Source organism: Dermacentor silvarum, unplaced genomic scaffold, assembly GCF_013339745.2.
Source record: "Dermacentor silvarum isolate Dsil-2018 unplaced genomic scaffold, BIME_Dsil_1.4 Seq483, whole genome shotgun sequence".
NCBI classification, from domain to species: Eukaryota; Metazoa; Arthropoda; class Arachnida; order Ixodida; family Ixodidae; genus Dermacentor; species Dermacentor silvarum.
Genome location: NW_023606306.1, coordinates 80,795 through 93,154, shown reverse-complemented (window position 1 = coordinate 93,154; position 12,360 = coordinate 80,795). Strand labels below are relative to the sequence as shown.

The following is a 12,360-nucleotide window of genomic DNA, read 5'->3' as shown; positions in this document are numbered from 1 at the left end:
TTAACTTCTTAATTAATTACTTTACGACACATATAACAATTTACGAATTGTAGCCGGTGATCTTGTCAGGCGTATCCACTTGCAATGAATTTCCAGAATGACACCAGTTTGGAGATATGCGCCATCACACTCGCCGTAAAAATGCACTGTTCCACTTAATTTTTACCAAATGCATTGAAGCACAAAAGTAACTGTAACGTCCATGTATTTCGTCCCACACTTTGAGAAATAGTATCTCGAAACTGGTGTCATCCTGGAAATTCATTTCAAGTAGATGCGTCTTGCAAACTCACCGGCTACAATTCGTAAATGGCGATATGTGTCATAAAGTAATTAACCAAGAAGTTCATTAGTCAATTTTTGTTAATTGGTTGAATATGTCTTTCGATTGCTCATGCTACTAATGTCCACCGCTCAACGATAGAAATTATGCTACCTGCCACAGGCGATTTTTAAAAATTCCGTAGTAGTTGTCACGTAGTAGTTACGATGAAGAAAACAGTCGCAAAACTGTGAATGACGAAACGGACTTTTTATTGGGCGAGCCTGTGCCCACAAAAGCAAGTTTCACTCGAAGCACAACGATAGCGGCGAACACAATCGGCGATCGTCGAAATCTGATCAGCGGCGAAGCGCGTCGGCTTTTATACATGAGTCATCGAAGGTTCCAGAGTAATCTCTGGTACCCGCGTGTCTTCCAGAAGGTACTAAACAATTGGCGACACTCATACAATCACATTAGATAAGCGTCGGTGACAACTGACAACGGGTAGAAGCATCGATAACGTTCGAGAAAATTCCGATACATGCAGGCGCTTCCTGCGCCGAGCGATAACGTTTAAGGTGGCGGTCCGGCAGCACCAGCCCCCCGTTTTGAGTACCTTTGGAGCAACCGCGGCGGCTCTTCTACTTAGGATATAAAGTTGTGGTATATACCATAAAAAAGCTTAATTCTTGTATATTCTAACTATAGATAATATTAAGAAATTGATTAATGTGATTTAGAAATAAATGTTCAAGAACAAGCATGAGATGCATGGTTTTTGCGAACTGTGTCTCAGTTGTGACCATATTTAGAAGAAATTACCGCATTTACTGCATTGCGGCTTGCTCTGTAGATTTAGGACATATTTTTTCTTAGACGCGCAGCAAAACAACTTAAATTTTATAGTTTTTGGATAATTTGCTGTTGAAGTTTGTCCAAATATCGCAACTTCTGTTTTAAAACAGCCCGGCAACTAAACGGCTCAGGAAGCTAATTTTGGACAAATTAGAGATCAAGCAATTTACCATTGGATGCAAAAATTTCATTTATGTACCTTTCTTGGCTTTCCTATAATGCGACCGAAATTAATCATTATTTAGAATTCTGGGTCTAACTTTTGCCCATATTTGGCGGGAAGAGTACTAAAGCTACGAAGGTGCGGTGTAAAACTAAGAAAGGTACATGAATGAAATTTAGCGTCCTACATGGAAATTCCTTGAACTCTAATTGTCCCCAAAATTAATCTTTCTAGAGCATGTAGTGGCCGGGCTGTTTACAAACACGAAGTTGCGATATTGGGCAATCGTCAAAAGCAGATTATCCAAAAAGTAAAATTCGAACAGTATTTTGCTGCGGTCTAGGAAAATAGATCAATATGTCCTAAAGCTACAGAGCAAGCCGCAATGCAGTAAATGCGGTAGTTTCTTCGAATTGTCACAACTGAGACACATTTCGCAAAAACATGTATATCATGCTTGATCTTGAACATTTATTTCTAAATCACATTATTCAATTTCTTTATAATATAAATAGTTGGAATCTACAAGAATTAGGCTTTTTTATGGCATATACGACAACTTTATATCCTTAGTAGAAGAGCCACCACGGTTGCTCCAAAAGTACTCGAAACGGGGGGCTGGTGCCGCCGGAGTGGGACCACCACCTTAACATTTGTTAGCCGGTGAAAGCGGTCACCCGGGAAAGATAAACAAGTACACGTGTCAATATGAAAACTCTGTATATTGCTTATTCCTTCACTAGTCACTAGTGGCAATTATAGTTGACCTCTAACATATTAAACATTATTCTTTATCAAAATTTATACGCTTGTATGTCTTATCCTGGTCCCACCTTTCAAGCGTTAAAATAGGTAATTACGTGAATAGATAACTGTGTTTCAGCCTTTTTAAAGCGCCCGAAAAAAAGTCGATTAATCGATTAATCGACGAAAAACCCCGCATCGAAATCGATTAATCGATGATACGCTAAAGCGACGAACGATTAATCGTTAATCGATTAAACATTTCATCGACCATCCCTAAAGTAAAGGCAGCGAGGAAACGTGCCAAGCTGCTGTAGGTGGAGTTGGTGTCCACGTAGGCCCGAATCATTTGCCTAGATTGTGTCCCTTATGACAGTTTAAGTCTTAGCTATATATAGGGGCATACAGTTGTTTTTAACTTCGTTTTCTTTAATAAAACATTCATTGGTTTACAAGAACGTTGTGCTGTTATTTTTGTGGATAACAAATTTGGTCTCGCCAGCTGGCGTTAACTGCCCCATACCAAGCGTTAAGCAAGTAAAAGCAGCTAGAAAACGTGCCAAGCTGCTGTAGCGGAAAAGTAACCTGCGTGAAAGGTTTAGGCGGCAGGAAGAAACACGATACTTAAAACGCAGCTTCTGCGCTTCATCGTATGCATTTCTTCCGATCGTGCAGTTTACCCTTCTTTCAGTATGAACCAGCTAGCCCGATATATGTTATTGCTGTAGGAGGACACCGATTTCGGATGGTATCACTAATTCAGACTATAGGGAGAACGCCAGCGAGCGTGAAACACGCGCAAGCTGCCCGGCCGCACGAGCTCAAGGCTGTGCCGAGGCGTCTGCAACGGAGCGCGATGGAACGGCGCCGCCCTCTGGCGGCTCCCCAATGAGTGGCGACAGCGGCGGTGAGCGCAAGGGCGGAGGGTTTTACAACTTAAGCTAGTCTAGTAACGTTGGGCGGTACAACGTCACTATATAGCCATGACGTCACCACTTCTCGCTCGGGCGGGCGATTTGAGTTACACTAGATGTACGCTGACGCTGCAGACGCAATTTTCTTTTAAAATAAGTCTTTTCTTGGCACGAAACAAGCGTTTCGAGGTTTCTGGTATGATATTTTTACAGTCCACGTTGAAATAATATTGCCTTTAGTGTCCATTTAAGCATCTATTAGGGGAATAACGTGACGTCTCTGTTTCGCTGCTCTCTTGTAGGTAGCCTGAGATAACAGCGCAATCGCAAAACGTTACACCGCGGTGTTTTAGAAGACGACATACCATCTGCAAACCACACAAATTAATTTATAAGAGCTACCTTATAGACTTTAATGGCCGACTACTAATTTGGTCATACGTTTGCACCATGTCGGATAGGCATAACAGTATCAATTAATATCCGACGACGAGGTTCTTTGCGATTGGGCTGCATCTTTTCCTATGAAGGATCATCAAAATTCCTCATGCATGTTAACAAGACTGCAACCGAGTGCTTTGCTAATTTACAGATATACAGCAATCAATTTGCGCTCATGTAAAAAAGCTCATCAGTCTTTGGTATTGGTTAATGTTACTGTACATGCTCTAGTCACGGTGACATTGTCGTGCCATTAAAGTACCAACTTCTGCCAGTGTTCTTGAGCTTTTGGTTTTTTTATACACAAGATTACGTTGTTTTTAGGACACTCCAAGCTGGTATGCTGCCTTCTTTATTATACATAATTTTGATCGCTAACTGGTTCTTAGACCAAGCCTTAGTTTTGCCTCGCAGTCTGAAGACCGCTTTAATTTGGAGATTCAGCCTGTCCCGCACTAGGTTAACAAGCTAATTATCGGGCGTAGTGCAGTAACCTGTAAGGGCAGCATCTCAGACGAGTAAAGTAATTAATGTCGACCACGTGTCAATAGAGCGCCATAATGAAAACTTCGCCTGCGCGTCGTTGCCTAGAAATGCCTTGAGAACAACTATCGTTCCCATGCGCCAGCTACGATTAGAGGTACGCATTTTCATGGCACAAAGTTAAAGAAAACATACTATGATGGTGGTGGGAGGCGAAGTCTCGCGGTGGGCTAGCTCCGCATCCAAAATAGGGGTACGTATTGTATGAGAAAGGTATCCGCCTTGCGTTATAAAATTCCCGACTAGGCACAAAGTGAGCACATGCCGTTTGCGCTCCTTGCCTCCGTGACCATCTACCGCAGCTTGTGTAATTGCCCACAGTACTGTGATGTGCCCTGCGGCGTTCGCGCGGGTGATCGCTTATTTTCTTATTTCGCAAGCATTATATGCCCCATTACACGAAAATCCGTCGGCGCCGGCGGGACCGAAATATGGTACCGAAAATGACCGACGCCGCAAATAATGAAAACACGTCGCTAATTTCCGGATAATTGACGCTACATTTCTGGGGGAGGCATATAAACAAAATTATGCAACGGCCTTGAAAATAAAATTCAGTACATTATGGCGTGGGCGGGGATCGAACTCCGGGGTGCAACACGAGCACGCTTCCTGGACGCCACAGCGGCTCCACGGGTCACTTACTAAACGTGTGCCTAGTGCGCGCGTGATTGGACACATCACGTCGCACACATCTCGCTGAATAAAGGTGTGGCCTAGTGCGTGCGTCATTGGGCACGCGACGGCGCAGACAATGGGGAGGAGTGGCGACACGTCACGAGTGTATAAAATGAGCGCGTTCATAACGTTACGAGTTCTACAAACAGTATAATGCTCGTGAACTCCCGCCCGTAAGCTGTCGTAATCGTCTCTGCCGAATTTAATTTTCTCCCCTGCTTCATTTTTTTCTTTCTTACAAACCGCGGCATAAAAGGCTTGCGGCCGAGTTGTCCGTCAGCTGTCGCTCTATACCCCGATGAAGGTCAAGCAGAGCGTTCTTTTTTGTGTCACTTTAGGCGCGAGTCGAGCCCTCGTCCTTTCAGTCGCGTGCGACACGGCCTCTAGAGCGGGCTTCAGACATCTCCCGAGGGAGAACAAGGGGTTTTCGTGTTTTCCTACTGTGTAGACTGTGGAATTTCGTTAAACTGTGATGGGTGCATAGATACCCCGAGGGTTCCTTTCGATTACCAATTCCTGTATTGCCTTTCACCGCTTCATTTATTTTATGTAATTTCGCTCGAAAACATCAAGAAACAATGAATGCGGAGGTCAGGGAAAACAGCACACATGGCGCTTCCCTACCGCTATATTCAGGAATGTTACTGTAGAGTTCGGCAGCAGTTCGCTGCTCTTCTAATAGACATGATTTTTTCTGACGATGTACGCTATTTGGGTGATGGTACAAGGTAAATAATCAGTCACATTACAATACTAAAGGCCGAAGCGTGAATGACTCCCTTAATATTATACGCATCGGTGATACGCTTCGCGACTTTACGTCATGTAAATTCACCTTTAGTTCCAAATATAGTGCTACGAAAAAGCAAATTTCCCTCTTAATTACGGATATGAAAGCTACTTCATTAGGTATCCCAACGATCATGATTAACTGTTGTTCGATTACAACAATTAAACAAGAGGCGACCTAGTCCAGTTTCAGGATTGAGCTAAACTTATTGAAGAAAAATCTAAACTGTATGCACCAGCTAGCTCAAATACGAGCTTTACCCTCAAATGTAGTTGTTTATGTTACGTTTATTTGCAAAGCCAAGACAGTCCAGGGAGTTAACCGAACTTGTTTACCCGCGTGGTACCATCCGTTCCGACATTCGTTTGAGCCCGACCTGGTCCCAGAAGACGAATTTCAGTGCAATAAGCCAACTTTACCCCCCAACCTCTTCCTTTCTCTTCTTATTTCCGGGCTCTTAGTAATGGTATGTGCTATTATTGCAGGTTTAGCCCCGAAAACAAGCATCTGATCAACTCAACCGCCTACCATCCATTCGGACTGGGGCCACGCATGTGCGTCTCACGTCTGGCTCTTCTCGAGCTTGCCTCGGTTACTGCTCAAGTGCTTCGTCAATTCAAGATCACCTTGGTCCCGAGACAGAACGTAAGCTTTTGCTCATTTATTTTCCATACATTCTCTTCTGCTACCTCGATGCCCAGCATATAGACAGACAAGGAAAGGGAGTGAAGTTAAGTGGTGAAGTTTCATCTGATTTGCTGCACCTACTGGGGAGGAGGTAGTAAAGGAAAAGAGGCAAAAGTAGGCGAAGTGATGAGCGCGAACAGGCACTAATTTAAGAAAAAAGCGCAGCAGGGCTGCAGTGATTCGCTGCGGATGACGGACGTGTCCAGGCTACCAATACTTTAGCTTCTGTGAGAGCACTTTCACAGATTTCACAGACGAAGAATCTGTTTCTTGGTCATCAAAAGTAGGGCAGTAGCAGAGGCATGGGCCCAATACAAGCCTCAGTTTACCCACTACGCAATAATATATGCAAAACACACGTTTCACACCATCATATCTTTCATTTGACGCATCGACTTGCCCCAGCAAAACTACATCGACAGGTGCTTCAACCGACGAACTGCGGAGCCCATTTGGGAAAATCTCATTTAAGGTCCAGGGTAATGCCTAAGTTACAACAACTGCGCTCGTTGGCTACAGTAACAGGGGAGTGATAGGGCCACTCCAACCACCGGTGAATGCTTTTCTTGCTCCAGGCCTTTCTAAGCTCACAAAAGCAGTTTAGTTTGAGGATGCCATTGTCATCAAACGAAGGAGAACGTGTACGCAGTCGACAGTCTACGTCATGCTCTCCTCGGATGAACCGCCAATAGATTATTTGAAGACCTCCTCATCGTTGACTGCAGAAACAGGCGTGTTAAGCACATGTGAAAAAACACGGTTATTTTGTGTACAATGTCATAACCATGACATTTAGCGAACATCACAGTGCCAACGAGAAACCACAAATTCGAAAAACAGTCCCACTCTTGTATGCTGGCTTTTCTAATCATTTCTTCTGCGCCTGATGGCATAGGCAGCGCCAGGTGACATAAAGAAGGTGGGCGTTGTCAATTTGATGACGTCAATACGAGCAACAGCACTTTCGCAACGTCTGCCTGTGTGCGTGAGTCTTGCCTTCGCACGCGCGCTGTTTCATCGAAGTCGTGGTGTTACGGCTGTGCGTCGGAACGGAGTGTCGGCGTACGCGCGCACTAGACCGACATGACAGCGATGTCGAAAAATATTCATTATGTTTATCAGGGGAATATTTGAAATTTTTGAATAACGAATCGAATAATGTCCGATTTGACCTGTTCCCCAAAAACATGAGAATTGCAACACAGATCGACCCGCCGTGGTGGCTCAGTCAGCTAAGGCGTTGCGCTGCTGAGCACGAGATCGCGGGATCGAATCCCGGCCGCGGCGGCCGCTTTTCGATAGAGGCGAAATGCAAAAACGCCCGTGTGCTTGCGTTGTAGTGCACGTTAAAGAATCCCAGGTGGTCAAAATTACTCCGGAGCCTTCCACTACGGCGTGCCTCATAATCAGAACTGGTTATGACACGTAAAACCCCAGAGAAGAAGAAAGAAGCAACACAGATCGACGTAAAGCCAGGGCGGACGCGCTCTGGCCAGGTCTTAAGAAACACCGCCCATCTACGTGGACGCCGCTTGTGCGGGTAATGGCCGTTGCACAATCGCTGCCATTGATGGCATTGGTCGCCCGAGCTGCCGCTACCTAGCCGCCCGAGCTGCAGACAACCGGGAGGTGGGATCACTCGACCCGGACGGCTGGCTTGAACCCATCCTCACCTATCTCGAATTCACGCAATTCTACAAGGATTCGTGCAGAGCGTATCAGTTCCCGAGCATGATTCCCTCCCGGGAGCAGGCCATGACTCTACGGCGGGTACAGACTCGATCCGTGCTAAGGCCCAAAAGGGTGACTGAACTTTCCAAGCAAGAGTTCAAACCTAGCTTCGGGCACGGCGAAGCACTAACTGCACACCGAGATTATATAGTTTGGGGGTGCCCATCTAACCCCCCACCAAGGATAATTCTTCAGCAAGCCCCCACGCTCGACGCCGGGAAACCTGCGATCAAGACGGATGACCCTGAATGCCAAGTCATGCTGGCAGAGTGGGCCAACTGCGTCGCGGCCACATGACATCCACGCTGGCTCCTCTGCCAGGGTCTCACCTCAGCAATTGCGCCTCCAATAAAGCTTACTTCTCTCTCTCTCTCTCTGAGTGCGCGAGCAAACTGCTTCTTTGTTGAAAATGGTCAATTTGTGCTTGTAATAAACAATGCTCTATAAGTTTCAAAGTATTGGTAGAAGCTCACTATGGTAGCAATCGCACCGACTTGCACCGACTTTCACCTTTCGGTGCCAGTGCCACAATCGAGTGTCGTCCAATGACGCCTTGCTCGCAATATCCATTACCACTCGCGCTCATGATCATTAATCGTGTTACGATCGAAGCACCGGCAAGTACGTGATTTTTTACTACTTCGTGCGCCACCATGCCTGCCACAGCGCAACAAAACGATGAAGCTACACCACTAGGCCTTTTTAAGCTCGGCGTACTTTCCCTGGGAGGACAACAGCGTTTATACAGCGCACCTGTTGAGTTCGCGTATGTGCTTACCCGTAAAAGCTAAGAAATGGCGACGAAGAGGGTAATCTTAGAGTTCATTTTAGACCACGGAGGTTTAGATACAGAGTTTTTTGCGTCGAACGTCTATGTAGAACAAGGGAGAACAGCATAAACGGCGTGCTGTCCACACGATACATGCGTATATGCGATATAAGCCTTTGCCAAGAGCTGCTTGCCATCTCACAATGGCTTTTCTGAGTGACAAGGGAATGCATAACTGAGTACGTTTGTATACAATGACGCGTTACTGAATTTATGAAACTGGATATCTGCGTCTCATGTCAAGCAGGCGTCAAGTGACAGCCCTTTCAATAGTGGCTGCTCAAACAACTTCTGTGCTTAGGTTGTCAGCTACTGCATGCTATATGTTCCTGAAAAAAATGACACGTCCTCTAAATGTGCGCTAGTGAGAGCAGTGTACTCACCTGACACTCCTTTGCTAAACACGAAAACAGTATGCAAGACGAAGAGTTTGAGGACTGGGAACCAGCTATTTAAATCGTTAATTACAGACCGCTATACACCCCGTCTCCCAGACGCCGATGTCGAAGGGGCACGCACGGCTGCTAATACCGTCGCCTCTCGGAGTGATGCTACACTTATCATATGCGTAAATATGATGCTTGGTTATGTTCGGACATTTTTGCGCGTCAAACTGGAGCAATTTTTTCAATACGTCGAGCGAACGAGAAGCGGTGGTCATACGTGCCGATGTAACAAATTCGTCCGCTCTTGGGCTTCCATAGTCGTTCTCTAAGCTTGTACTTAACGCAGACAGTAGTGCTTTAATATTTCTTGTCGCGGATTTGCGAAACGTCATCTTGAAAAGGAAGAAAAGCAATAAAAAAGCGAACGGCACCTTCTGTAAACAGCCAGTTCCAAGACCACCGCGTCGACGCGGTTGAAGGCAGACTGAAGGAAAGGTTGAATGTTTGTGCGTTGTGTTTTTAGTATCGAATCATATTTGGGCGCCTCTGCTGCTGTCGACATGACGGGACCCAACGCATCCAGCACTGAGCAGACCGACACCTGTGCGCAAGGTGACAATCTCGAGAACGGGTGCCCAGTGGAAGTTCCGTGGCGGCACAGCACCAATTTCCCAAGTGCCGGCACTGCAGCAGACGAAAAGCGCAGCAGTAGATCATCCTTTCAAGCAACATAAGATTAAAGCGCGGTGATGATGCGTGCGTTCATTATGCCTACATATATAGTGTCCACGTTTCTCCGAGAGCGGGGAAAATCTGCAGAGGACGAAACCGTGGCGGGGAAAGAGTCGAGCGAGAAACCGGGCAGTGGTTGTGTTGCGCCAATTCAGCACTGGTCGGCAAACTAGACCGCAATTCCGGCAACTTTTTTATCATGCCAGAGAAATAGTAACTCTAGATTTATTTCCGCCTCCTGTTACTCCTAATCCTGTTGAACTCGTGTAACAATTACCTTTTGCACAGCCAAATTTTTTTCGGCGCTTGCATCCGCTGGCGAGAGCGTTGCGCATTCCTTCCCGGTGATCATGCAAGCGGCGAGGGATGACGCGGTCAGTTAGTGCTCCAGTGAATATAAGCGCCGCATGTACCGTGCTTTTAGACTTCATTTCTTGATTTGTTTCGACTTCAGGCGTTTTGATTGTGACTTAGCTGGAAGATTCTGCTGCTCGAAGTTTTAGCTTATAATAGGCAGCTTTAGTTGAGCGTCGCTTACGCTCCGCTCAGATTTCACGCGCTGAGACACTGCAGGGAACTGCGTAGATTTCGCATTTGGTATGCGCGTCTTGCCGAGATGCGAGTGCCGCGCTATCAGTTCGGCTGCTAAAGACCGAGAAGCCAAGTAGACGCGCTCTCACGCTCCGCTCAATCGCCTTCGCAAGTGTAGCGTGGGAAGCGATCTTCGTTCCGCTACCACCATGAATGTTCTGCGCAAGCACACTGGCGTTCCCGCTAATCGGTTGCGTGGAAATTGCTATTGTAAGCCGGTCTGAGCGGAGCGGACCATAGGCACTCAGCTAAAACCCTCTAATACGTCGTTTATGGCCGAGGCCACCTAGTGACCTAAATAAACTGACTGAATGACTCTTTCGTGGCGCAGAACACTGGCACAATAGGAAGAAATCTGAGAATACCTTTGAATGGCCCAGGTGCCTGTAAATATTTTTGTGGATGTTGAACGGCAGGCCAGCTAAAGAATACACGAAACACTCGTTTCTCTCCATCGATGCCGCTGGAGCCTATGCCTACAAAGCTTCAGTGAATTTGTATTTCGCTTTCATTAAATATTCTAGCGTTAGCGCTGTTTCTCTGGAATTCCCACGGCCCAGCAATTATGATGTCCATATGGCCTGTCATTTAAAAGCCTAATAGGCACTTTATTAAACGCTGAAAGAGACATAGAGAAAAATTTGAGAGGTACATTATCAAGGCAATTAGTCAGGCCTTCGAACGCTACGTCATTGTTTCAAATTTATAGTAATAAAAGGCCGCATTTCCTATTGAAGTGTCGTTTGTGCAATATTCACGGTGTAGGATAATCAGAGAAGCCAGAAGCGTTTCCAACAGAATGCGCTGAGAAGGGCAGAAGGGACGAAGATGCACCGCATGACTGGTAACTCTGCTAGTCCAGCAGAGGTCGACAAGTTGAAGTTGCTATTTCAGCGGTGTGTCATCGCACCTTGTGCCCTTGTCAGTGCTCTTTCCTGGAAAATCTTCGTGCTCTGCCAGTACATAGACCGTGCATGCGACGTCAGGAATCTTCCGTTATGCGTTATTTTACATAAAGGTATATACGCAACAATATACTGCTGTAAAAATAAAATTTTAAATCTCATTCTTCTTTAAGATAGCCATGCTAACAATAATTTTCTCACCTGTTCCAGCCTGACCTTGAGCTGACAACGTACTCGTTTTTAGCCGTGCCTAAAGAGAACGTGAAGATCTACGTGGAGAGACTTTGCCAGGACAAGTGAATTTGCCACCGCCTTTCCATTCTCGCAGCGAAATGGGGAATTCTGCAGCCGCAGAAATAGCAACCAGTATCCTTCATTCTCCGGCCTACCACGAGAAAGCATAATTGGGTTTTACCTCGCGCACTTCAGGTTTGAAAACGTTGAATACGAAGCTGTCTTACTAGCGGGCCTCTGTGTAAAGCAAAATAAATAAAAATAACAATAAAATTTGTTGTGTCTTCAGCGCTTACGTTTAGGCATCTGCAACCACAAGGAAATTGCGGCAGCAACTATATATAAGACCATTCTACGGAAGCGTCTAGGTGCCGCCATATTGGGCTATTGCTGCTGTTTCTATCTTTAACAGCGAAATGTACGTTACAAGCGTCAATTTGCTAGCATGAAAATAGTTGTATCATTCCGTTCAGCGTTTTTTAACCATGTTACGTGATTCAACTTCTCATAAACTTAGAAATTATGTGCGTTGTAGTACAAGATGGCGGCGCTCATGGATCCAACATGGAATCGTCTATATTCCGACGTTAATGTGATTAGCTGACGATGATGATTATGAATGGTGATGATGATGAATGGCACGAGCGCGTGCCGAGCACGTGCGGGTGTGCCTGTGCATCTCTGAGAGCAGCTGTTTTTTTTTAGCGTTACATCGCCGTTACAAGGCCAACCCCAGCTCCTTTGCACACGCAGCCCATCCTGGTGCACAGACATTGACGTTGAGACACTGGATTTCAGCTGTTCCCTTCAGAGTTGGCCGCACTGTGTTGCTGCCAAGTCGTACGCCACCACTGCGCCAGTTTGTCCTTCGT

General features: G+C 45.9%; 1 long non-coding RNA gene across 1 annotated transcript in view; it reads left to right on the top strand.

The window, feature by feature from the left end:
• Nucleotides 1–11,763, top strand: part of LOC125941861 (uncharacterized) — a 29,498-nt gene extending 17,735 nt beyond the window's left edge. Inside the window, exons 3-4 of the long non-coding RNA XR_007464652.1 lie at nucleotides 5,879–6,038; nucleotides 11,465–11,763. This is a non-coding gene — a long non-coding RNA (uncharacterized LOC125941861). The remainder of the gene's footprint in view (nucleotides 1–5,878; nucleotides 6,039–11,464) is intronic.
• The last annotated feature ends 597 nt before the right edge of the window (nucleotides 11,764–12,360 follow it).